General features: G+C 40.3%; 1 protein-coding gene across 1 annotated transcript in view; it reads right to left on the reverse strand.

The window, feature by feature from the left end:
- The window catches only part of GPR137C (G protein-coupled receptor 137C), a 78,274-nt gene that overhangs the window by 41,172 nt on the left and 9,865 nt on the right, over window positions 1–27,237 (reverse strand). The gene's annotated exons all lie outside the window — the stretch shown is intronic.

Below are 27,237 nucleotides of genomic sequence, written 5' to 3' on the forward strand. Positions count from 1 at the left end.
TGCTCTCTAGGAGCTCAAAGTATGAAAGAACAGAAAAACCATCTATTTGGATACATTGTGATATAAATGCAAAATATGCTATCACAAAATCTAGAAAGAGAAAAAGACTAATTCACCTCAAGAAAGGGTATGAGGTAAGGGGAAAAACTGTCTGGAGCGTCAGGGAGGACTTCTCATAATATTTGAGCCAACTTATGAAGAGTAAATTGGTGTTAGGCAGGTGAATCATCAGGCTAAGATAGATGCCTGTGCATCTACTCACACCTACTGTACAGCCATATGTACTCATATGGCTCATACCTACTGTACAGCCATATGTAATGACAGAGATATGTTCTGAGAAACGCATTGTTACAAATGCACCGTTTGCAGATATAAGACGGGTCCCTTCCAAGATGGCCAAATAGGAACAGCTCCAGTCTGCAGCACCTAGCAAGGTTGATGCAGAAGACAGGTGATTCCTGCATTTCCAACTGAGGTACCTGGTTCATCTCATTGGGACTGATTGGACAGTGGGTGCAGCCCATGGAGAGTGAGCTGAAGCACAATGGGGTGTCGCCTCACCTGGGAAGTGCAAGGAGTTGGGGAATTTCCCTTTCTTAGGCCAGGGAAGCCATGACAGACTGTACCTGGAGGAATGGTACACTCTCGTCCAAATACTGCACTTTTCCCACAGTCTTAGCAACTGGCAGACCAGGAGATTCCCTCCCGTGCCTGGCTCGGTGGGTCCCACACCCACAGAGCCTTGCTCAATGCTAGCGCAGCAGTCTGAGATCGACCTGCAACACTGCGGCCTGGCAGGGGGAGGGGCATCCGCCATTGCTGAGGCTTGAATAGGTAAACAAACCAGCCGGGAAGCTCGAACTGGGTGGAGCCCACCGCAGCTCAGCAAGGACTACCGCCTCTCTAGACGCCACCTCTGTGGGCAGGGCATAGTTGAACAAAAGGCAGCAGACAACTTCTGCAGACTTAAACGTCCCTGTCTAACAGCTCAGAAGAGAGCAGTGATTCTCCCAGCATGGAGTTAGAGCTCTGAGAACGGACAGACTGCCTCCTCAAGTGGGTCCCTGACCCCTGTGTAGCCTGACTGGGAGACACCTCCCAGTAGGGGCTGACAGACACCTCATACAGGCGGGTGCCCCTCTGGGACAAAGCATCCAGAGGAAGGACCAGGCAGCAATATTTGCTGTTCTGCAATATTTGCTGTTCTGCAGCCTCCCCTGGTGATACCCAGGCAAACAGGTTCTGAAGTGGACCTCCAGCAAACTCCAACAGACCTACAGCTGAGAGGCCTGACTGTTAGAAGGAAAACTAGCAAACAGAAAGGAACAGCATCAACATCAACAAAAAGGACATCCACACCAAAACCCCATCTGCAGGTCACCAACATCAAAGACCAAAGGTAAATAAAACCACAAAAATGGGGAGAAACTAGAACACAAAAGCTGAAAATTCCAAAAACCAGAATGCCTCTTCTCCTCCAAAGGATAGCAGATCCTCACCAGCAATGGAACAAAACTGGATGGAGAATGAGTTTGACGAGTTGACAGAAGTAGGCTTCAGAAGGTCAGTAATCAAACTTCTCCGAGCTAAAGGAGCATGTTTTAACCCAATGCAAGAAAGCAAAAAACCTTGAAAAAAGGTTAGACAAATGGCTAACTAGAATAAACAGTGTAGAGAAGACCTTAAATGACCTGATGGAGCTGAAAATCACAGCACGACAACTTCGTGATGCATGCACAAGCTTCAATAGCCGATTCAATCAAGTGGAAGAAAGGATACCAGTGATTCAAGATAAATTAATAAAACAGAGTGAGGAGACAAGATTAGAGAAAAAAGAGTAAAAAGAAATGAACAAAGCCTCCGAGAAATATGGGACTATGTGAAAAGACCAAATCTACATTTGATTGGTGTACCTGAAAGTGATGGGGAGAATGGAACCAAGTTAGAAAACACTCTTCAGGATATTATCCAGGAGAACTTCCACAACCTAGCAAGGCAGGCCAACATTCAAATTCAGGAAATACAGAGAACACCACAAAGATACTCCTTGAGAAGAGGAACCCCAAGACACATAATTGTCAGATTCACCAAGGTTGAAATGAAGGAAAAAATGTTAAGGGCCACCAGAGAGAAAGATCAGGTTACCCACAAAGGGAAGCCCATCAGACTAACATGGGATCTCTCGGCAGAAACCCCACAAACCAGAAGAGAGTGGGGTTCAATATTCAACAATCTTAAAGAAAAGAATTTTCAACCCAGAATATCATATCCAGCCAAACTAAGCTTCATAAGCAAAGGAGAAATAAAATCCTTTACAGACAAGCAAATGCTGAGAGATTTTGTCACCACCAGGCCTGCCTTACAAGAGCTCCTGAAGGAAGCACTAAACATGGAAAGAAACAACTAGTACCAGCCACTGCAAAAACATGAGAAATTATAAAGATCATCAATGCTATGAAGTAACTGCATCAATTAACGGGCAAAATAACCAGCTAACATCATAATGACAGGATCAAATTCACACATAACAATATTAACCTTAAATGTAAATGGGCTAAGTGCTCCCAGTTAAAAGACACAGACTGGCAAATTGGATAAAGAGTCAAGACCCATTGGTGTGCTGCATTCAGGAGACCCATCTCACGTGCAGAGACACACATAGGCTCAAAATAAAGGGATGGAGGAAGATCTACCAAGCAAATGGAAAGCAAAAAAAAGCAGGGGTTGCAATCATAGTCTCTGATAAAACAGACTTTAAACCAACAAAGATCAAAAGAGACAAAGAAGGCCATTACTGAATGGTAAAGGGATCAATTCAACAAGAGCTAACTATCCTAAATATATATGCACCCAATACAGAAGCACCCAGACTCATAAAGCAAGTCCTTAGAGATCTACAAAGAGACTTAGATTCCCAATAATGGGAGACTTTAACACCCCACTGTCAATATTAGCCAGATCAATGAGACGGAAGGTTAACAAGGATATCCAGGACTTGAATTCAGCTCTGCACCAAGCGGACCTAATAGACATCTACGGAACTCTCCACCCCAAATCAACAGAATATACCTTTTTCTCAGCACCACATCACACTTATTCTAAAATTGACCACATAATTGGAAGTGAAACACTCCTGAACAAATGTAAAAGAACACAAATGACAACAAACTGTGTCTCAGACCACAGTGCAATCAATCTCAGGATTAAGAAACTCACTCAGAACTGCACAACTACATGGAAACTGAACAACCTGCTCCTGAATGACTACTGGGTAAATAATGAAATGAAGGCAGAAATAAAGATGTTCTTTGAAACCAACGAGAACACAGACACATCGTACCAGAATCTCTGGGACACATTTAAAGCAGTGTGTAGAGGGAAATTTACAGCACTAAATTCCACAAGAGAAAGCAGGAAAGATCTAAAATTGACACCCTAACATCACAATTAAAAGAACTAGAGAAGCAAGAGCAAACAAATTCAAAAGCTAGCAGAAGGCAAGAAACAACTAAGACCAGAGCAGAACTGAAGGAGAGAGACACGAAAAACTCTTCAAAAAATCAATGAATCCAGGAGCTGGTTTTTTGAAAGGTCAACAAAATAGACCACTAGCAAGACTAATAAAGAAGAAAAGAGAGAAGAATCAAACAGATGCAACAAAAAATGATCAAGGGGATATCATCGCCGATCCCACAGAATTACAAACTACCATCAGAGAATACTATAAACACCTCTACACAAATAAACTAGAAAATCCAGAAGAAATGGATAAATTCCTGGACACATACACCCTCCCAAGACTAAACCAGGAAGAAGTTGAATCTCTGAATAGATTAATAACAGGTTCTGAAATTGAGGCAATAATTAATATCCTACTAACCAAAAAACATCCAGGACCAGATGGATTCACAGCTGAATTCTACCAGAGGTACAAAGAGGAGCTGCTACCATTCCTTCTGAACTATTCCAATCAATAGAAAAAGAGGGAATCCTCCCTAACTCATTTTATGGGGCCAGCATCATCCTGACACAAAGGCCTGGCAGAGACACAACAAAAAAGGAAAATTTTAGACCGATATCCCTAATAAATATCGATGTGAAAATCCTCAATAAAACACTAGCAAACTGAATCCAGCAGCACATCAAAAAGCTTATCCACCACAATCAACTCGGCTTCATCCCTGGGATGCAACGCTGGTTTAACATATGCAAATCAATAAACATAACCCATCACATAAACAGAACCAATGACAAAAACCACATGATTATCTCAATAGATGCAGAAAAGGACTTCGATTAAATTCAACAGCCCTTCATGCTAAAAACTCTCAATAAACTAGGAATTGATGCAACGTATCTCAAAATAATAAGAGCTATTTATTACAAACCCACAGCCAGTATCATACTGAATGGGCAAAAACTAGAAGCACTCCCTTTGAAAATCGGCACAAGACAAGGATGCTCTCTCTCACCACTACTATTCAACATAGTGTTGGAAATTCTGGCCAGGGCAATCAGGCAAGAGAAAGAAATAAAGGGTATTTGATCAGGAAAAGAGGAAGTCAAATTGTCCCTGTTTGCAGATGACATGATTATATATTTAGAAAACCCCATCGTCTCAGCCCAAAATCTCCTTAAGCTGACAAGCAACTTCAGCAAAGTCTCAGGATACAAAATCAATGTGCAAAAATCACAAGCATTCCTATACACCAATAACAGACAGAGAGCCAAATCATGAGTGAACTCCCATTCACAATTGCTTCAAAGAGAATAAAATACCTAGGAATCCAACTTACAAGGGATGTGAAGGACCTCTTCAAGGAGAACTACAAACACTGCTCAATGAAATCAAAGAGGACACAAACAAATGGAAGAACATTCCATACTCACGGATAGGAAGAATCAGTATCATGAAAATGGCCATACTGCCCAAGGTAATTTATAGATTCATTGCTATCCCCATCAAGCTACCAATGACTTTCTTCACAGAATTGGAAAAAATACTTTAAAGTTCATATGGAACCAAAAAAGTGCCTGCATAGCCAAGACAATCCTAGCAAAACAGCAAAAAGAACAAAGCTGGAGGCATCACACTACCTGACTTCAAACTACAGCATAAGGCTACAGTAACCAAAACAGCATGGTACTGGTACCAAAACAGAGATATAGACCAATGGAACAGAACAGAGCCCTCAGAAATAACACCCCACATCTACAACCATCTGACCTTTGAAAAACCTGACAAAAACAAACAATGGGAAAAGGATTCCCTATGTAACAAATGGTGCTGGGAAAACTGGCTAGCTACATGTAGAAAGCTGAAACTGGATCCTTTCCTTACACCTTACACAAAAATTAATTCAAGATGCATTAAAGACTTAAATGTAAGACCTAAAGCCATAAAAATCCTACAAGAAAACCTAGGTAATACCATTCAGGACATAGGCATGGGCAAAGACTTCATGACTAAAACACAAAAGCAATGGCAACAAAAGCCAAAATAAACAAATGGGATCTAATTAAACTAAAGAGCTTCTGCACAGCAAGAGAAACTGTCATCAGAGTGAATAGGCAACCTACATAATGGGAGAAAATTTTTGTAATCTACCCATCTGACAAAGGGCTAATATCCAGAATCTACAAAGAACTTAAACAAATTTACAAGAAAAAAACAAACAACAACATCAAAAAGTGGGCAAAGGATATGAACAGACACTTCTCAAAAGAAGACATTTATGCAGCCAACAGACACATGAAAAAATACTCATCATCACTACTCATTAGAGAAATGCAAATCAAAACCACAATGAGATACCATCTCACACCAGTTAGAATGGTGATCATTAAAAAGTCAGAAAACAACAGATGCTGGAGAGGATGTGGAGAAATAGGAACGCTTTTACACTGTTGGTGGGAGTGTAAATTAGTTCAACCATTGTGGAAGACAGTATGGCCATTCCTCAAGGATCTGGAATTAGAAATACTACTTGATCCAGTGATCCCATTATTGGGTATATACCCAAAGGATTATAAACCATGCTACTATAAAGACACATGCACGTGTATGTTTACTGCGGCACTATTCACAATAGTAAAGACTTGGAAGCAACCCAAATGTCCACCAACGATAGACTGGATTAAGAAAATGAGGCACATATACAACATGGAATACTATACAGCCATAAAAAAGAATGAGTTCCTGTCCTTTGCAGGGACATGGGTGAAGCTGGAAAACATCATTCTCAGCAGACTATCACAAGGACTGAAAACCAAATACTGCATATTCTCATGTATAGGTGGGAGTTGAACAATGAGAACACATGGACACAGGGCAGGGAACATCACACACTGGGGCCTATAAAGGGATGGGGAGCTGGGGGAGGGATAGCATTAGGAGAAATACCTAATGTAAATGTTGAGTTGATGGGTGCGGCAAACGAACATGGCACATGTATACCTATGTAACAAACCTGTACATTGTACATATGTATCCTAGAACTTTAAGCATAATAAAAAACAAAACAAACAACAAAAAAAGCACAATGTGTCGCTGTGTGAACATTACAGAGTATATTTACACAAACCTAGATGGTATAGCCTACTACATACCTAGGCCATATGGTATATAGCCTATGCTCCTAGGCTACAAACTTGTACAACATGTTACTGCTGTACCAAATGCTATGTGCAAGTATAACACGATGGTAAGTATTTGTGTATCTAAACATAGAAAACACACAGTAAAAATGTGGTATAAAAGAAAAAAATGGTGCACTTGTATAGAGGAGCTGCTACCATTACAAACCCATAGCCAGTATCATACTGTACTACCATCTACTGCACTTAATATGAATGCAGCTTACAGGGCTGGAAGTTGCTCTGGGTGAGCCCGTGAGTGAGTGGTAAGTGAACGTGTAGGCCTAGGACATTACTGTACACTACTGTAGAATTTATAAACATTGTACATTTATGCTACACTAAATTTATTTTTAAAAATGAATAATAAGTTAACCTCAGCTTACTATAACTTTTTAAATTTATACACTTTTTAAATTTTTGACTCTTGTACTAACCCTTGGCTTAAAACACAAATACATCATACAGCTGTACAAAAATATTTTCTTTCTTCATATCCTTATTCAATAAGCTTTTTTTTCTATTGTAAAATGTTTTCATTTTTATTTTTTACTTTTTGAACTTTTTTCTTAAAAGCTAAGACATAAATACACCCATTAGCTTAGGCCTACACAGGGTCAGGACCATCTGTATCACTGTCTTCTAACTCCACATCTTGTGCCACTGGAAGGTGTTTAGATGCAATAACATGTATGGAGCTGTCATCTCCTATGATAACAATGCCTTCTTCTGGAATACTTCCTGAAGGACCTATGTGAGGCTGTATCACAGTTAACTTTTTTTTAATAAGTAGAAAGGCATTCTAAAATAATAGTAAATACATAAACCAGTAATATAATCATTTATTATCCAGTGTTATATACTGTACATAATTGTATGTGCTACACTTTTATACCCCCGGCAGCACAGCTTTGTTTACACTAGCATCACCATAAACATGTGAGTAATGCATTGTGCTATGATGTTACAATGGCTATGATGTTAAAATGGCTGCAACGTCACTAGGTTATAGGAATATTTCAGCTTCATTATAATCTTATGGGACCACTGTTGTATGTGGGGTGAGTTATTGACTGAAATGTTACGTGGTGCCTGACTGTGTTTTGGTAACAGTACTACCATCTACCAGAGGCTGAATGTAATGAAGGAGTCTAAAATAGTATACTATTAGTCTCTAAACTGTACTACTTATATTAAGTCATAGATGCATCCACTTTTGCCATCTCCACTATCACAGTGGATTATTACAGCAGCCTTTTAATTCATTACTTTCATTCTTAATTCCATCCACCTCTTCAGATGATAACTGTTCATTTGATCACTTTTTAAAATTCCCCCTCCATACACGATTTATTTTTTAAAAATTGTGGTAACATAGATAGAACATAAAATTTAACCATTTTTTAGTGTATGGTTCAGTGGCATTAAGTACACTCACAATGTTGTGCAACCATCACCTTTATCCATCTCCTGAATCTTTCAATCTTCCCAAACTGAAACTCTATACCCATTCATTAAACAACAACTCCCCATTCCCTCCTCCTCCAGGCTCTGGCAGCCATCTCTCTACTTTCTGTCCTTTTGAATTTAACTACTATATGTACCTCACATAAGTAGATTCATACAATATTTGTCCTTTTGTGACTTTCATTTAGCATAATGTCTTCAAGGTTTATTTACACTGTAGCATGTGTCAGAATGTCCTTTCTTTCTAAGGCTGAATACTATTCCACTGCATGTGTATACCACATTTTGCTTATCCATTCATCCACCAATAGACACTTAGCTGGCCTCTACCTTTTGGCCATTGTGAATGCTGCTGCTGTGAACATCAATGTTCTATATATGATTTTCAAAAAATCATTTGAGAGCAAGTTGTTTGACACTCCTTTGCCCTAAGTACTTCAATGTATACTTCTTTAAAGATGAAAATTCTATGTAACCACAGTATAATTACAAAAATCACAAAACTGAATATGTATACTTTCATGTAATTTTCAGACCTTATTCATATTTTTCCAATCATTCCAATAAAGTCCTTTATGAAAAAAAACAGGGATTATGCATTATGTACATATTTCATGTGTATTTAGTCTCTTTTAACCTTCACTTCTTTCCTTTGTCTTTCATGATATTCACAATTTTGAAGAACATAGAGACCAGTGATCTTATAGTGTTTCCTTATGATTAGATTTTGGATATGCATTTTGGTAGGATTACCACAGAAGTGATGATGTTGCATTCTCTTCAATGCATTATATCAGGAGGTTCATGATGTTGATTTGTCCCATTACTGTGATGTTAACTTTAATCAATTGGGCCAGGAGTGGTGGCTCACGCCTGTAATCCCAGCACTTTGAGAGGCTGAGGCAGATGGATCACCTGAGGTTAGGAGTTCGAGACCAGCCTGGCCAACATGGTGAAACCCCGTCTCTATTAAATAAAAAAAGCAGCCGGGAGTGGTGGCACGCACCTGTAGTCCCAGCTACTCGGGAGGCTGAGGCTGGAGAATTGCTTGAACTCAGGAGGCAGAGGGTGCAGTGAGCCAAGATTGCATCATTGCTCTCCAGCCTGGGCAACAAGAGCAAAATTCTGTCTCAGAAACAAAACACAATAAAAAACTTTAATAAACTGGTTAAAGTGGTATTTATAGTGTTTTTCCACCATGTAGGTACTGTTTTCCCATTGTATTTAAAGAGTATCACATAGAGCAATATTTAGAGATGATGTAAGTATCTTTTATTCTTCAAATTTCCTTGACTAGTTCATAATATCTACCAATGATTCTTACCTGAATAAATTATTATGATGGAGGAACTTCTTTTTAAAAAGTACATCTGATCACACTATTCCAGAAAAATGTCCACACTCCTTTAATACATAAAAGGTCTTTTATTGTCTAGCTGCACCTTCCCATCCTTGTATCCTTTTAGGCCCACCTTCAAACTTACGATTTAGTCATTCTGAATTATTATTTCGTTTTACTTTTTATTGAAGGAATCTCACTCTGTTACCCAGGCCGGAGTGCACAGGCACAATCTCGGCTCACTGCAATATCCACCTCCATGGTTCAAGCAATTCTCCTGCCTCAGCCTCTAGAGTAGCTGGGACTACAGGCGTGTGCCACCATGCCCAGTTAATTTTTGTATTTTTAGTAGAAACAGGGTTTCACCACGCTGGCCAGGCTGGTCTCCAGCTCCTGACCTCAAATGATCCACCCGCCTCAGCCTCCCAAAGTACTGGGATTATAGGCATGAGCCATTGCACCTGGCCTGGTCATTCTGAATTATTTACAACTCTTCAAATAGGTGGTTCAATTTTATATCTCTGTGCCTTTGTACATATTTTTACTTTGCTTAGACTATGTTTTATGGCCAGATAACAAATTCCAACTCATCCTTCCAGACATTACTAGAATGTCATTCTTTATATTGTTAGGTTAAGTGTCTCAGGGAGACAGAAAACTCTTTTTATCCTTGCATTATTAATCATAATCTATATCATTTATTTACATATTTATTTCTCTCTCAAGAAAGACCATAACTTACTCAGATACAGAGCCCTAGTACCTACCATAATGCCTAGTTCACAGTAGGTTTTCAGAAAGTGTTTGAATAAATGAGCAGTGAATTTAGGTCAAAGAAAGTGCTTTCGTATGGTGGTGGTGTGTGGGATAGTGTGGGAAACAGCCGAAGTTGAAGCTGGAGGCAAGCAGTCATCAAATCGTGGAGGATTTGTATAAAATGCTGAAGAATTAGGCTGACTATAAACTCTGTAATATGATTCTATGAATGATTTCTTAAGTGACAGTATAGAAAATGCATTACGGTAGGGCAAAGAATTCCAGTTAAACTGTTGAACTTGAGTGAGCTGACTAAACTATATTCTCAGGTTTTGAATCTAAAGAATTGATAGAATGAAGGCATCACTGACAAAAAACTTAAAAGCCAGGTCACGAAATGTATTGTTATATTTAAAATTTATTACATCTAGGCAGAAATAAAGATAATAGGTGAGTTTTGGAATGTAAGAAGGAAATTACAGTCACCTATAGAGGTGACAGCTGAAACTCAGTAGAATACACTTAAGGGAACAAGTGTAGAATAGAGTCAACCTGTGATATGTTCACATTTAATAGAATTAGAAAGCACAAGAGTAAAGAAAAGGGAGATGGGCAGAGGAGAGAAACGTAAGAATCAGACTAGTCATAGAAAACAGCAGAGAAGTTTAGAGTTAAAAGGAAGAAAGTAGAGCCATTGTTAAATTCTGCAAAACGTCAGAAATGATTAAGAAAAGACCATTTAATTGAGTGACTGGTATGTCACTGGTACCTTGCAGAGAATAGTTTTCAGATTGACAGAGCAGAAGTGCAAGGAGTTGATAGGAAGTAAGACAACAGAAGCAGTGAGTATAGACTGAGAGATATCTGAAGCTAAGAGAAACCTGGGAAAATCTGTGTTGGAAGAGAATTCTCTATGAACGCCTCATGTTTTTGCATGGTCTGGATCTTCTGAGCAAAGGGGTTTGCATGACAAACATCCTTGAATGCAAGAGATAGTGTTTACTTTAAGGTCAGAAGGAATATTCCTGACTGGTACAATAAAGATAGAGAACACTGCCCTCCCTGAGGACATTCCAGGATAGTAAAGTCTCCCTCTCTCTCCCTGGTGAAGATTTGCTTATACTCCAGAATAAATGTCTACCTCTGTCTCTCTTTTTATTTCAGGGTTTTCTCTCCTGTAGCATTCCCCACTGCATGCGCAGGTAACATCATCTCACAGTGCTGCCCTGTGAATTTGGGGGCTTTGAGACTCACAGCAAAAAGACATTGCTTTTGTTGCTGCTTTAGCCATGAGTGATAAACGGTCTTTTACTCTGACTTGTGGGTCTTGTGTTTTCTTTTCTTTTTTTTGAGACTGAGTCTCCCTCTATCGCCCAGGTTGGAATGCAGTGGTGCGATTTCAGCTCACTGCAACGTCTGCCTCCTGGGTTCAAGCGATTCTTGTGCCTCAGCCTCCCAAGTAGCTGGGACTGCAGGCGCTTGCCACCATGCCTGGCTAATTTTTGTGTTTTTTAGTAGAGACAGGGTTCCACCATGTTGACTAGGCTGGTCTCGAACTCCTGACCTCAAGTGATCCACCTGCCTTGGCCTCCCAAAGTTCTGGGATTACAGGCGTGAGCCACCGTACCTGGCCTCGGTCTTGTGTACATAAAACAATAGCAGGCTAATCTGTTAAGTTTAAGGTAGGGTAAAAGACTTTTCACGGTTGAAGATTCAGCAATCTGTTGGTCAGAAATTGACTAAATAGAGGGCGAAGTAGAAGATGGAGAGTGGAGAGACAGTGAGAGACTGGGTTTCCCCATGTTGGCCAGGCTGGTCTCGAACTCCTTACCTCAGGTGATCTGCCCGCCTGGCCTCCCAAAGTGCAGGCATTACAGGCGTGAGCCACCGCACCTGGCCAGAATGTTCCATGTTCAGGTAAGAAGAATGTGTATTCTGTGGTTGTAGGGTAGAATGTTCTGTAAACGTCTATTAGGTTAATTTGGTCTGAAGTCCAATTTAAGTCCAGAGTTTCTTTGTTGACTTCCTGCCTCGATGATGTATATAGTGATGTAAGTGGAGTGAAGTCCTCCAGTATTATTACATTGCTCTCTATTTCTTTCAGTACAACTTTATGGAAAAACAGTAAGATTTCTCAAATAACTAAAAAATGGAACTATAATTCCATTCAGCAATTCCACTACTGGGTATACACCCAAAGGGAAATAAATTCTTGTATCAAAAAGACACCTTCGGGCCGGGCACGGTGGCTCGCGCCTGTAATCCCAGCACTTCGGGAGGCCGAGGCGGGCGGATCATGAGGTCAGGAGATCAAGACCATCCTGGCTAACATAGTGAAACCCCACCTCTACTAAAAATACAAAAAATTAGCCAGGCGTAGTGGCGGGTGCCTGTAGTCCCAGCTACTCGGGAGGCTGAGGCAGGAGAATGGCGTGAACCCGGGAGGCAGAGCTTTCAGTGAGCCGAGATTGCGCCACTGCACTCCAGCCTGGGTGACAGAGCGAGACTCCATTTCAAAAAAAAAAAAAAAAAAAAAAAAAAAGACACGTTCACTCCTATATTTATCACAGCACTATTCATAATAGCAAAGATATAGAATCAACCTAAGTGTCTATCAATGGATGATTAGATTAAAATGTGGTATATATGGACCATGGAATGCTACTCAGCTATAATGAGTATGAAATTCTGTCAATTGCAACAACATTGATGGAATTTGAGGCCATTATCCTAAGTAAAATAACTCAGAAACAGAAAGTCAAATACTGATGTTCTGACTTATAAGTGGGAGTTAAACAAAGGGTACACATGTAGAATAGTCTGCCTGATAAGAGTGTCTTTCTTTATCTGGGGCCTTGGGCCATTACAAATAGTTTATGCTAACAATGTGAGTTACGGTGCAGCCTTGGGCCACATAGTATCAGTTTGACTTCTGGAGAGGCTGGGGACTGAGTAAAGTCAGCCATGTGGATGCTCCATGCCTGTATGACCAACCCCCAATAAAAACCCCGAAAAACATGGCTCACGTGAACTTCTTAGTGAGAGACTAAACTCTATCGATAAGACTCCACTAGGAGAAGATAACTGGGAGGTTGTCCCTGAAGTCTCCTGGACTAAGAGAAACCTTAGACATTTAGTTCAGTAACTTAATTTTACGGATAACAAAGTTGAGCTTTAGAGATTAAAGTAGACTGTCCTGGAACACACACGGAAAATTGAATAGGATCAACACAGATGTCCTGACTCCTAATTCAAGGCTCATAGAGATCCTGGTTTTCTGTGATATATTTGTACATTTGGATCTTTAGATGGTATAGCTTAATTCTCCCAATTCATAAATCTTCTAAGGTGACAAATACTGCTTTATTAATGTTCCACCTATATGTCACAGCAACTAGTTATTAGTTGTTCAAGATCTGCAGAATTAACATGCCCAAGAAACTGTATTAAGAAATCAAATGATCTCTTCAGTAAAATGTAATAACTGAGCAGTTTAACATCTCCACTTGGTGTTGTTTTTCAGATTGTTAGGTAACTTTACATGCCCGACTTAACTGAAAGTATTTTTTAAATTTTATTTTCATTTTTATTGAAACAGGGTCTTGTTCTGTCACCCAAGCTGGAATGTAGTGGCATGATCACAGCTCACTGAAGCCTCGGCCTCCTAGGCTCAAGCGATCCTCCAACCTCAGCCCCCTGAGTAGCTGGGACTACAGGTGCATGGTACCATGTAGAAGTATTTTTAAAAAGTATAAATAACTAAAATTTTCAGGAGTGAAATATTAAATTTATGGGTGAGAAGAAAAATTTGTGAGCTTTTGTTACTGATCTCTGTGAAATATAACTAATTACTATGAACTGTTCATTAGTTTACTATAAACATTTCATTGAAGATAATTTAATGTTTTTTAAGTTTAAGGAATATATTGAATTTATTCCTGAACCAAGAGTCTCATACAATATAGATTTAGACTCCCTAGAAAACTGATTTAAACTGCATTTGTGCTGAAACTATGCTGTCCTTCAAAAAGTTTTCCAATACTACTTCCCCCATTGTATATTACTGATTTTTCATAAAACCCTTCATGCTTTTTGAGCTAGGAAGACAGCAGAATTGCTTTTTGTAAAGACAGAGGCAGCACCAGATTCACTAGAGGAAATAGATCTAATAATGGTGGGGGAAAAAGGAGCAGAATGTATCAGAAGGAGCAACAGAATATCCCATGGAAGAAAGAAGAAATGTTGCTTGCTTTAATCTGGATTTTTAAAATTATACTTTCAGTTCTGGGATACATGTGCAGAACGTGCAAGTTTGTTACGTAAGTATACATGTGCCATGGTGGTTTGCTGCACCCATCAACCCGTCATCTACATTAGGTATTTATCCTAATGCTACCCCTCCGCTAGCTCCCCGCCCACCAATAGTCCCCAGTGTGTGATGTTCCCCGCCCTGTATCCATGTGTTCTCATTGTTCAACTCCCACCTATGAGAACGTGCAGTGTTTGGTTTTCATTCCTGTGTTAGTTTGCTGAGAATGATGGTTTCCAGCTTCATCCACGTTCCTGCAAAGGACATGAACTCATCCTTTTTTATGGCTGCATAGTATTCCATGGTGTATATGTGCCACATTTTCTTTATCCTGTCTATCATTGATGGGCATTTGAGTTGGTTCCAAGTCTTTGCTAATGTGAACAGTGAAGCAATAAACATATATGTGCATGTGTCTTTATAGTAGAATGACTAATAATCCTTTGGGTATATATCTAGTAATGAGATTGCTGGGTCAAATGGTATTCCTGGTTCTAGATCCTTGAGGAATCGCCACACTGTCTTCCACAATGGTTGAACTTACACTCCCACCAACAGTGCAAAAGTGTTCGTATTTCTCCACATGCTCTCCAGCATGTTGTTTCCTGACTTTTTAATGATTGCCATTCTAACTGGCATGAGATGGTATCTCATTGTGGTTTTGATTTGCATTTCTCTAATGACCAGTGATGATGAGCTTTTTTTCATATGTTTGTGGCCACATAAATGTCTTCTTTCGAGACGTGTCTGTTCATATCCTTTGCCTACGTTTTGATGGGGTTTTTTCTTATAAATTTGTTTAAGTTCCTTGTAAATTCTGGATATTAGCCCTTTGTCAGATGGATAGATTGCAACAATTTCCTCCCATTCTGTAGGTTGCCTGTTCGCTCTGATAGTTCCTTTTGCTGTGCAAAAGTTCTTTAGTTTAATTAGATCCCATTTGTCAATTTTGGCTTTTGTTGCCGTTGCTTTTGGTGTTTTAATCATAAAGTCTTTGCCCATGCCTATGTCCTGAATGGTATTGCCTAGGTTTTCTTCTTGGGTTTTTGTGGTTTTAGGTCTTACGTTTAAGTCTTCAATCCATCGTGAGTTAATTTTTGTATAAGGTGTAAGGAAGGGGTCCAGTTTCAGTTTTCTGCATATGGCTAGCCAGTTTTCCCAACACCATTTATTAAATAGGGAATCCTTTCCCCATTGCTTGCTTTTGTCCGGTTTGTCAAAGATCAGATGGTTGTAGACGTGTGTCGTTATTTCTGAGGTCTCTGTTCCGTTCCATTGGTCTACATATCTGTTTTGGTACTAGTACCATGCTGTTTTGGTTACTGTAGCCTTGTAGTATAGTTTGAAGTCAGGTAGCATGATGCCTCCAGCTGTGTTCTTTTTGCTTAGGATTGTCTTGGCTATACGGGCTCTTTTTTGGTTCCATATGAAATTTAAAATAGTTTGTTCTAATCCTGTGAAGAAAGTCAATGGTAGCTTGATGGGGATAGCACTGAATCTATATATTGCTTTGGGCAGTATGGCCATTTTCATGATATTGATTCTTCTATCCATGAGCATGCAATATTCTTCCATTTGTTTGTGTCCTCTCTTATTTCCTTGAGCAGTGGTTTGTAGTTCTCCTTGAAGAGGTCCTTCACATCCCTTGTAAGTTGTATTCCTAGGTATTTTATTCTATTTGTAGCAATTATACATGAGAATTCTCTATTATTGGTGTATAGGAACGCTTGTGATTTTTGCACATTGATTTTGTATCCTGAAACTTTGCTAAAGTTGCTTGTCAGCTTAAGGAGATTTTGGGCTGAGTCAATGGGGTTTTCTAAGTATACAATCATGTCATCTGCAAACATATACAATTTGGCTTCCTCTCTTCTTATTTGAATGTCCTTTATTTTTCTCTCTTGGCTGATTGTCCTGGCCACAGCTTCCAATACTATGTTGAATAGGAGTGGAGAGAAAGGACATCCTTGTCTTGTGCCTGTTTTCAAGGGAAGTGCTTCCAGCTTTTGCCCAATCAGTACGATATTGGCTGTGGGTTTGTCATAAATAGCTCTTACTGTTTTGAGAAGCATTCCAACAATACCTAGTTTATTGAGAATTTTTAGCTTGAAGAGGTGTTGAATTTTATCGAAGACCTTTTCTGCATCGATTGAGATAATTATGTGGTTTTGGTCATTGGATCTGTTTATGTGATGGATTATGTTTATTGATTTGTGTATGTTGAACCAGCCTTGCATTCCAGGGATGAAGCCGAGTTGATTGTGGTAGATAAGCTTTTTGATGTGCTGCTGGATTTGGTTTGCCAGTATTTTATTGAGGATTTTCACATCGATGTTCATCAGGGATATTGGTCTGAAATTTTCCTTTTTTGTTGTGTCTCTGCCAGGTTTTGGTATCAGGATGATGCTGGCCTCATAAAATGAGTTAGGGAGGAGTCCCTCTTTTTCTATTGATTGGAATAGTGTTAGAAGGAATGGTACCAGCTCTTCTTTGTACCTCTGGTAAAGTTCGGCTGTGAATCCGTCTGGTCCTGGGCTTTTTTTGGTTGGTAGGCTATTAATTATTGCCTCAATTTCAGAAGTTGTTATTGGTCCACTCGGGGATTTGACTTCTTCCTGGTTTAGTCTTGGGAGGGTGTATGTGTCCAGGAATTTATCCATTTCTTTTGGATTTTCTAGTTTATTTGCGTAGAGGTGTTTATAGTATTCTCTGATGGCAGTCAGTATTTCTATGGGATCGGTGATGATATCCCCTTTATTATTTCTTATTGTGTCTGATTCCTCTTTCTTTTCTTCATTATTAGTCTGGCTAGCAGTCTACCTATTTTGTTAATCTTTTCAGAAAACCAGCTCCTGGATTCAATAATTTTTTGAAGGTTTTTTTCGTGTCTCTCTCCTTCAGTTCTGCTCTGATCTTAGTTATTTCTTGTCTTCTGCTAGCTTTTGAATTTGTTTGCTCTTGCTTCTCTAGATCTTTAGTTATTAATATTTTTGAGATGGAGTCTCACACGGCCCCCCGGACTGGAGTGCAATGGCACAATCTCAGCTCACTGCAACCTCCACCTCCCGGGTTCAGGCGATTCTCCTGCCTCAGCCTCCCCAGTAGCCAGGATTACAGGTGCCTGCCACTGCATCCAGCTAATTTTTTATATTTTTAGTAGAGATGGGGTTTCACTATGTTGGCCAGGCTGGTTTCAAACTCCTGACCTCACGATCCACCTGCCTCAGCCTCTCTCTAGTTTCTAATTGTGACATTAGGGTATCGATTTTAGATCTTGCCTGCTTTCTCCTGTGGGCATTTAGTGCTATAAATTTCCCTCTAAACACTGCTTTAGCTGTGTCCCAGAGATTCTGGTACAATGTGTCTTTGTTCTCATTGGTTTCAAAGAACTTATTCATTTCTGCCTTCATTTTGTTATTTACCCAGTTGTCATTCAGGAGCAGGTTGTTCAGTCTTCATGTAGTTGTGCAGTTTTGAGTGAGTTTCTTAATCCTGAGTTCTAATCTGATTGCACTGTGGTCTGAGAGACTATTTATGATTTCTGTTCTTTTGCATTTGCTGAGGAGTGTTTTACTTCCAATTATGTGGTCAATTTTAGAATAAGTGTGATGTGGTGCTGAGAAGAACGTATATTCCGTTGATTTGGGGTGGAGAATTCTGTAGGTATCTATTAGGTCTGCTTGGCTGAGAACTGAGTTCAAGTCCTGAATATCCTTGTTAATTTTCTGTCTTGTTAATCTGTCTAATATGGACAGTGAGGTGTTAAAGTCTCCCACTATTATTGTGTGGGAGTCTAAGTCTCTTTGTAGGTCTCTAAGAACTTGCTTTATGAATCTGGGTGTTCCTGTATTGGATGCATATATATTTAGATTAGCTCTTCCTGTTTAATTGATCCCTTTAGCGTTATGTAATGCCCTTGTCTTTTTTGATCTTTGTTGGTTTAAAGTCTGTTTTATCAGAGACTAGGATTACAACCCCTACTTTTTTTCACTTTCCATTTGCTTGGTAAATATTCCTCCATCCCTTTATTTTTAGCCTGTATGTGTCTTTGCAGGTGAGATGGGTCTCCTGAATACAGGACATCAATGGGTCTTGACTTTTTATCCAATTTGCCAGTCTGTGTCTTTTAATTGGGTAATTTAGTTCATTTACATTTAAGGTTAATATTGCTATGTGTGAATCTGATCCTGTCATTATGATGCTAGCTGGTTATTTTGCCCGTTAGTCGATGCAGTTTCTTCATAGGATCGATGGTCTTTACAATCTGGTATGTTTTTGCAGTGGCTGGTACCAGTTGTTCCTTTCCATATTTAGTGCTTCCTTCAGAAGCTCTTGTAAGGCAGGCCTAGTGGTGACAAAATCTCTCAGCATTTGGTTGTCTGTAAAGGATTTCATTTCTCCTTCACTTACAAAGCTTAGTTTGGTTGGATATGAAATTCTGGGTCGAAAATTCTTTTCTTCAAGAACGTTGGAATATTGGCCCCCACTCTCTTCTGGCTTATAGGGTTTCTGCAGAGAGATTTGCTGTTAGTTTGATGGGCTTCCCTTTGTGGGTAACCCGACCTTTCTCTCTAGCTGCCCTTAACATTTTTTCCTTCATTTCAACCTTGGTGAATCTGACGATTATGTGTCTTGCGTTGCTCTTCTTGTGGAGTCTCTTTGTGGTGTTCTCTGTATTTCCTGAATTTGAATGTTGGCTGTCTTGCTAGGTTAGGGACGTTCTCCTGGATAATATCCTGAAGAGTGTTTTCATTCTCCCCATCACTTTCAGGTACACCAATCAAACTTAAGTTTGGTCTTTTCACATAGTCACATATTTCTTGGAGGCTTTGTTCATTCCTTTTCATTCTTTTTTCTCTAATCTTGTCTTCACGCTTTATTTCATTAAGTTGATCTTCAATCTCTGATATCCTTTCTTCCACTTGATAGATTTGACTATTGATACTTGTGTATGCTTCACGAACTTCTCGTGCTGTTTTTCAGCTCCATCAGGTCATTTATGTTCTTCTCTAAACTGGTTATTCTGGTTAGCAATTCCTCTAACGTTTTTTCGAGGTTCTTAGCTTCCTTGCATTGGGTTAGAACATGCTCCTTTAGCTTGGAGGAGTTCATTATTATCCACCTTCTGAAGCCTACTTCTGTCAATTTGTCAAACTCATTCTCCATCCAGTTTTGTTCCATTGCTGGTGAGGAGTTGTGATCCTTAGGAGGAGAAGACGCATTCTGTTTTTTGGAATTTTCAGCCTTTCTGCACTGGTTTTTCCTTACCTTCATGGATTTACCTACCTTTGGTCTTTGACGCTGGTGCTCTTCGGGTGGGGTTTTTGCATGGATGTCCTTTTTTGTTGATGTTGATGCTATTCCTTTCTGTTTGTTAGTTTTCTTTCTAACAGTCAGGCCCCTCTGGTGCAGGTCTGCTGGAGGTGCTCTCCAGACCCTGTTTGCCTGGGTATCACCAGCAGAGGCTGCCAAACGGCAAAGATTGCTGTCTGTACCTTCCTCTGGAAGCTTCATCCCAGAGGGGCATCCATCAGATGCCAGCTGGAGCTCTCCTGCTGGATAAGGTGTCTGTCGACCCTTGCTGGGAGGTATCTCCCAGTCAGGAGGCAAAGGCGACAGGGACCCAATTGAGGAGGCAGTCTGTCTCTTAGCAGAGCTCAAGCGCTGTGCTGGGAGATCCGCTGCTCTCTTAAGAGCCAGCAGGTAGGAATGTTTAAGTCTGCTGAAGCTGTGCCCACAGCCGCCCCTTCCCCCAACTGCCCTGTCCCAGGGATATGGGAGTTTTCTCTATAAGCCCCTGACTGGGGCTGCTGCCTTTCTTTTAGAGATGCCCTGCCCAGACAGGAGGAATCTAGAGAGGCAGTCTGGCTGCAGTGGCTTTGCTGAGCTGCGGTTGGCTCTGCCCAGTTCTAACTTCCAGGTGGCTTTGTTTACACCATGAGGGGAAAATCGCCTACTCTACTCAGTAATTGCGGACGCCCCCTTCCCCCACCAAGCTCCAGCGTCTCAGGTCTTGCTGTGCTGGTAGCAAGAATTTCAAGTTAGTGGATCTTAGCTTGCTGGGCTCCATGGGAGTGGGATCTGCTGAGCTAGACCACTTGGCTCCCTGGCTTCAGCCCCCTTTCCAGGGGAGTGAACGGTTCTGTTTTGCTGGTGTTCCAGGCGCCACTGGGGTATGAAAAAATACTCCTGCAGTTAGCTCAGCGTCCGCCCAAACAGCCAACCAGTTCTGTGCTTGAGACCCAGGGCCCTGGTGGTGATGGCACCCAAGGGAATCTCCTGGTTTGCAGGTTGGGAAGACCATGGAAAAAGCGTAGTATCTGAGCTGGAATGCACCATTTTTCAAAGCACAGTCCCTCGTGGCTTTCCTTGGCTAGGGGAGGGAGTTCCCCGACCCCTTGTGCTTCTCGGGTGAGGTGATGCCCCACCCTGCTTCTGCTCACCCTCCATAGGCTGCATCCATTGGAGGTCTAACCAGTCTAACCAGTCCCAATGAGATGAGCCATGTACCTCGGTTGGAAATGCACCCACCTTCTGTGCTGATCTCCCTGGGATCTCCCTGGGAGCTGCAGACTGGAGCTGTTCCTATTTGGCCATCTTGCCAGCCACCCAGTAATTAATCTGGATTTCTTAAGAACAATCTCAGCCGGGTGCAGTGGCTCACTCCTGTAATCCCAGCACTTTGGGAGGCCCAGGTGGGTGGATCACGAGGTCAGAAGTTCAAGACCAGCCTGACCAACATGGTGAAACCCCATCTCTACTAAAAATGCAAAAATTAGCCGGGCGTGGAGGCGCGCACCTGTAATCCCAGCTACTTCGGAGGCTGGGGCAGGTGAATCGCTTGAACCGGGAAGCGGAGGTTGCAGTGAGCGGAGATCACGCCACTGCAGAAGAGACTGGGTTAACAGGGCGATTCTCCGTCTCAAGAAAAAAAAAAATCTGGATGTAAGCAGTGACGAACGCTGACAATAGCTTAAAACTGCTCATTCTAGAGTACGACAGAAAAAGCAGTGTAGTCAGAAGACCTGCCTTTCAATCCTTCTAATTTCTAATGTGGTTTAGGACAAATCCATGACCTCGGTTTATCATCTAAAAGGTGAGAATACCTACAAACCTATCTTAATCATACAGTAAAGAAATAAAGGTATCGCAAATATTATCACAAATTAGAAAAAGTGTTTATCAACTTATTGTCTAAAGTTTATATGTAAGAAAGCTGGCAGAGGAAAATCTTAATTTTAGAGATGCTCTTTTCTTTTTTTCTAAAATAATAATAGCTACCATTTGAGTCTTATTATGTTCTACTACTCTTGGTATATTTAAAGCATTATTCTATTTAACTTCACAACCCCATGAGGTAGGTACAGGTGGAGAAACTATGATACAGAGAAGTTACCCGCTTAAGGTCACTTAGTAAGGGTCCAAGGAATGGGACTCCAGTGCCCAAGTTCTTAACTACCTAATACCTCTGTATCCAGAGTTCTTTTCCTTTTTTTTTTTTTTTTTTTTTTTCAGATGGTGTCTCACTTTGTCACCCAGGCTGGAGTGCAGTGGTGTGATCTTGGCTCACTGCAACCTCTACCTCCTGGGTTCAAGAGAGTCTCCTGCCGCAGCCTCCCAAGTAGTTGAGATTATAGGTACACGCCACCATGCTCAGCTAATTTTTTGTATTTTTAGTAGAGTCAGGGTTTCACCATGTTGGCCAGGCTGGTCTCAAACTCCTGACCTCAGATGATCCACCCGCCTCAGCCTCCCAATGTGCTGGGATTACAGGCGTGAGCCACTGCACCTGGCCTGTATCCAGTGTTCTAATAGTATCCCTATAACATCCAGTTTACAAAACCTGGAAAATCTACCATCCATTTAAAAATGTAGGTGCCTTTAACCATGACTGATTCTAGCCTGTTAATTCATCTCTAAAAACATACTTACATATAATGCTCCTAGCAGGTAATCATATCACATTTTCTACTTTGGGCAAAAGGATTTCCTGCTACTGCCAAGTATACATGCTCTACCCTGACTTAAGTTACTGCTGTCAGTCCTGCTGTTTCATGTCCCATTCTTTTCAGAATAGGTTTTAAAAAAAAAATGCCAATTAGGCACTTAACAGCCTCAGCCCTCACATTGAACTTTCTCTTCTACAAAAGCTACAAATACAAGGGGCTCCTGACCAATGAAACAACCTAAAATAGGGCTATAAAGGGATAAAAGTTCATATTCTCCTTAGAATATATACTACACCACCTCAAACCAGCTCAAATGACTGGATCCTACGTAGTAGCTGAGGAGAGTACAAATTTTTAAGAAAATATTTCTTAAGCTTTTTAATACTCCGAGAAGACTGAAGCTGGAAAAACAAATTGTAGAGTGTGATTAATATGCTAATGAAAATGGTAACTGTAATTGAGTTTTTGTAAGAAGAGAGAAGGTACAAATTTGAAATATTATTCTAGAAGGATGATGATCCCTGGGTCCTAAATAAATTTTGATCAGTTTTAACATGTTATGTATAACTCCGTTTAACTGGCATCTATGTCTCAGAGACAGAATTCAGATACTGTATTAGATCACAGCACTAGGTACTAAGGAGTTTAAGCAAAAATTCTCAAATTCTGCATTGCTTTATTAGTATCAGCATACTATAATTTAAGGTATCTTAGATATCACTGAGACTAACCACTTTACAAATTATACAACTGGCCCAGAAAAATAATGATTTGCAAATATCAATTATTCAAATAAAGCAGAATTTGGACTGGAATTCTGGTTCCCAGATTCCTTGTTCAGGGCTATTCATGATGTACTATCTTAAACATACGCCTCTACCAAAGTTAATAAGATTACAAGGACACTTAATTTTTATTTATTTATTTTATTTTATTTTATTTTTTTTTTTTTGAGACGGAGTCTCGCTCTGTCACCCAGGCTGGAGTGCAGTGGCGCGATCTCGGCTCATTGCAAGCTCCGCCTCCCGGGTTCACGCCATTCTCCTGCCTCAGCCTCTCCGAGTAGCTGGGACTACAGGCGCCCGCCACCACGCCCGGCTAATTTTTTGTATTTTTAGTAGAGACGGGGTTTCACTGTGGTCTCGATCTCCTGACCTCGTGATCCACCCGCCTCGGCCTCCCAAAGTGCTGGGATTACAAGCGTGAGCCACCACGCCCGGCCGACACTTAATTTTTAAAAGTTTGTCTTTATTTAAAACAAATTAGATGAAACGTTCCATGAAGTTAGATTCTGATTTTGTTTGTGGAGGTGGAAAGAAGAAAATGCTTCTTTTAAATTCCCTTACTTTACCACTAATTTACTCCAAGTCATTAAGCACTGACCACATATATAACAGTGCTAGGTGTTGAAGGGTATGCAAAATTTCTTTCAAAATAAATGTAAAATAGTGGCTGATCTAAAGCAATATGTAGTATAGTGGGGCAAAGCAGACATAGATGGCATATCCAAAGATATATGGTACTTTCTATACATTTGGTCAGACTTAGAACACCGTAATTTTTCCATAAGGTATAAATTACTCAGAGTTCATTTTAACTAACTTTGATGGGTATTAAATATAATTAAAGCTTGGTATATAGAAATTATAAAGACAGGATTATATTTAGTTGTTTTATTCCTATGAGGAGGAGGAGGAAGAGGAGGAGAAGAAAATAGCCCATGGTTTCGGTTTGATCCACGGAAGTTTTGCTTAGCTTATTCAGTATTAGCCTACAGTATTTTTAACATACTTGTAAATCCTGTTATTATTTAAAAAGTAGATTTCTCATTTTAAGAAATCCAAATTTGTGATTTCTCTTGAAAAATCAGACGGTTTGACAATGTAATCTCATAGCTGGAACAGAATTAATGTGATTGTCCTCCTTAAACATGTGCTTTCTGATTCACCACAAACAGCAACACTCCCTATTCTCTCTCTGAGGTTGTAGCATTCAGGTCCCTTTAGGCATCTGATTTTGGGACTCTTGTTTTAAAGCAAGCATTTTTTTTTTTTTTTTTAAGGGAGGAGGTAGATAAGTGGGAAAAGAGAAGAAAGAAAAGGGTAGAGCAAATTCTGCTGTGAAATTATATATTCAGGGATTCCTCCCCACTATGCTATTTGGGATATGGTGAACAAGAACTTCATTCAATATTTACTGAACACCTAATACACATCAGATGTTAAATTAGGTACCAATACCTAATACAGCAATAATAGACTTGGTCCTTATTCCTATAGTGCTTACCAATCTAGTAAGCTCACACAAAAAAGCCACACAAATATAAAATTCCAACTGTGCAGATGATATGAAGAAGAGGAGGATAATGCTCTACTAGTCTATAATTTTGGAATCTAACTTGAGTAGTTGGGTGAAGGCTTCCTTGAAGAAGCACTGTGCCCTGGAGTTGAGAGTTAACTAAGCAAAGGAGGAGGAAAGAACATTCTAAGTATCAGGAAAAGAATATGGAATGGCTCTGTGGCAGAAGGAATATGGCAAGTACAGAGGACTAAAATAATGTTTAATGTGGCTGGAATGGTGAGGAATGAGGAGCATAGTTTGAGATTAGGCTGGAACCATGAAATGACTTGTAGTATGCATAGAACTCTCTCTATTCTAATGAGTAACTAGATCCAATGGAGGAATTTAGGGGTGGGGCTTTTTTTTTTTTTTTTTGAGACAAAGTCTCACTCTGTTGCCCAGGGTGGAGTGCAGTGATGTGATCTCGGCTCACTGCAACCTCTGCCTCCCACGTTCAAGCAATTCTCCTGCCTCAGCCTCCCAAGTAGCTGGGACTACACGTGTGTGCCACCACACCCAGCTAATTTTTGTATTTTTTAGTAGAGATGGGGTTTCACCATATTGGCCAGGCTGGTCTCGAACTCCTGACCTCGTGATCTCCCCGCCTTGGCCTCCCAAAGTACTGGGATTACGGGTGTGAGCCACCGTGCCTGGCTGGGTGGGGCTTTTATAATAGATTTTTGTTTCAAAAAACTCTGGCAACACTGTGGAGAATGGGCCTGTGGGGGCCAGAGTATACAGACACACCAATTAGAAGGCTAACTGCCATGGACTAGTCAATAGATGCTAGTAGCCTGGACCAGGCATTTTGAAGGGGAGAAGTGAATGGACTTAAGAGATGTTAGGAGGTAACAGGATTTGGTGATGCAGTGAATGTGCAGAATGAGGGAGAAAGCAATATTGAGAAGGACTCACATTTCTGAATTATATAAATAATTGGATAGCAATACTAGTCATGGAAATGGGGAACAAAAGAGGAGAACCAAGTTGTGTGTGTGTGTCTGTGTGTTTTGAGTTGGAATCTTGCTCTGTCATCCAGGCTGGAGTACAGTGGCGCAAACGTTGCTTACTGCAGCCTTGAACTCCTGGGCTCAAGTGATGCTGCCACCTCAGCCTCCCAAGTTACTGGGATTACAGGCAGAACAACTGTGCCTGGTTCAAGAACCAGGTTTTGATGAATATAGGTGTAGGGTGGGAAAGGAGGAAGAAAGACCATGTTGAATCTGAGTGCATCAGATATCATGAAGATGTCAAATCAGTGCAGAATCTACAGAGCCAGCTTAGAGTAGTATGGGTGAGTAAGGATTGGAGACAAATGTGAGTCATCTGTTTTTAAGTGGCATGATGTCACGAAAGTGGATGTGATCACTTGGAAAGAAGAGGGGATCTAGGCTTAAGTGTTTAGAAATCTTAACCTCTCTGATGGCAAGACAGGCAGATGAGCTTACAAAGAAGCTATCAAGGTAACAAAAAAATCAGGAGAATCCTATTCAATGTGCTAGCCAGTGATAAGGGGAAAGATATGGGGGGTCAATTGCTGCTGAGAAGTTAATTTGAATGAGGTCTGAAAAATGTCTAATGAACTTGTTGACATGAAGGTCACTGTGAGCCATAGGCAACAACTATTTTGTAGAGTGATGGGGGAAAGGCAGATTAGAGCAGCTGGAGAAGTGAGAAAATGGTGATATATTCATGGTCACCTCTGAAAGAAGTTTGATTATGAAGAAAGGTATTAGGTAGCTTTTGGCTTTATCAAACCTCTTTGTTTTTTCTATTTTATTACTCTTAAGATTCATCTCCTTTGGATTTATCCTGTTCTTTTTCTAACATAAATTAGATGATTAGCTTATTAAATTTTTTTCTAATGTAAATATTCAAGGTTCTAAATTTAGTTCTGCATGCTAACCTAGCTGCATAATTCAAGTTCTGATATACAGTATTTTTATTATCATATAGTATTCTTAAATGCCATTGGAATTTCTTCCTTTACCCATGTTCATAACTGTTTTAAAAATTTCTAAATGAACCTTTATTAGTTGTTTTTTGTTTGTTGTTTTTTAAGAGACAAGGTCTCGATACATTGCCTAGGCCTGGACTCAATCTCCTGGGCTCAAGTGATCCTCCTGCCTCAGCCTCCTGAGTAGCTGAGACTACAGACACGTGCCACCATGCTCAGCTTTACAAGTTATTTTTGTTACTGAATTCTGGCTTGTTTTAGGAGTGTGAGAACGTAGACTATGAGATCCCAATTATTTAAAATTTAATAACAGCCAACAATCAGTAGTACTACCATGTCCCAAACATTTTATATGAAGTATATAATTTTCACAGTAATTCTATGAGGCAGGCATTATTATTCTAATTTTTCTAAGAAGGAAAATAGGCACAGAAAAGGTAAGTAATTTACCCAACTAACTTAACCAAGTTACATAGAGCTG

Source organism: Hylobates moloch, unplaced genomic scaffold (assembly GCF_009828535.3).
Source record: "Hylobates moloch isolate HMO894 unplaced genomic scaffold, HMol_V3 SCAFFOLD_16, whole genome shotgun sequence".
NCBI lineage: Eukaryota > Metazoa > Chordata > Mammalia > Primates > Hylobatidae > Hylobates > Hylobates moloch.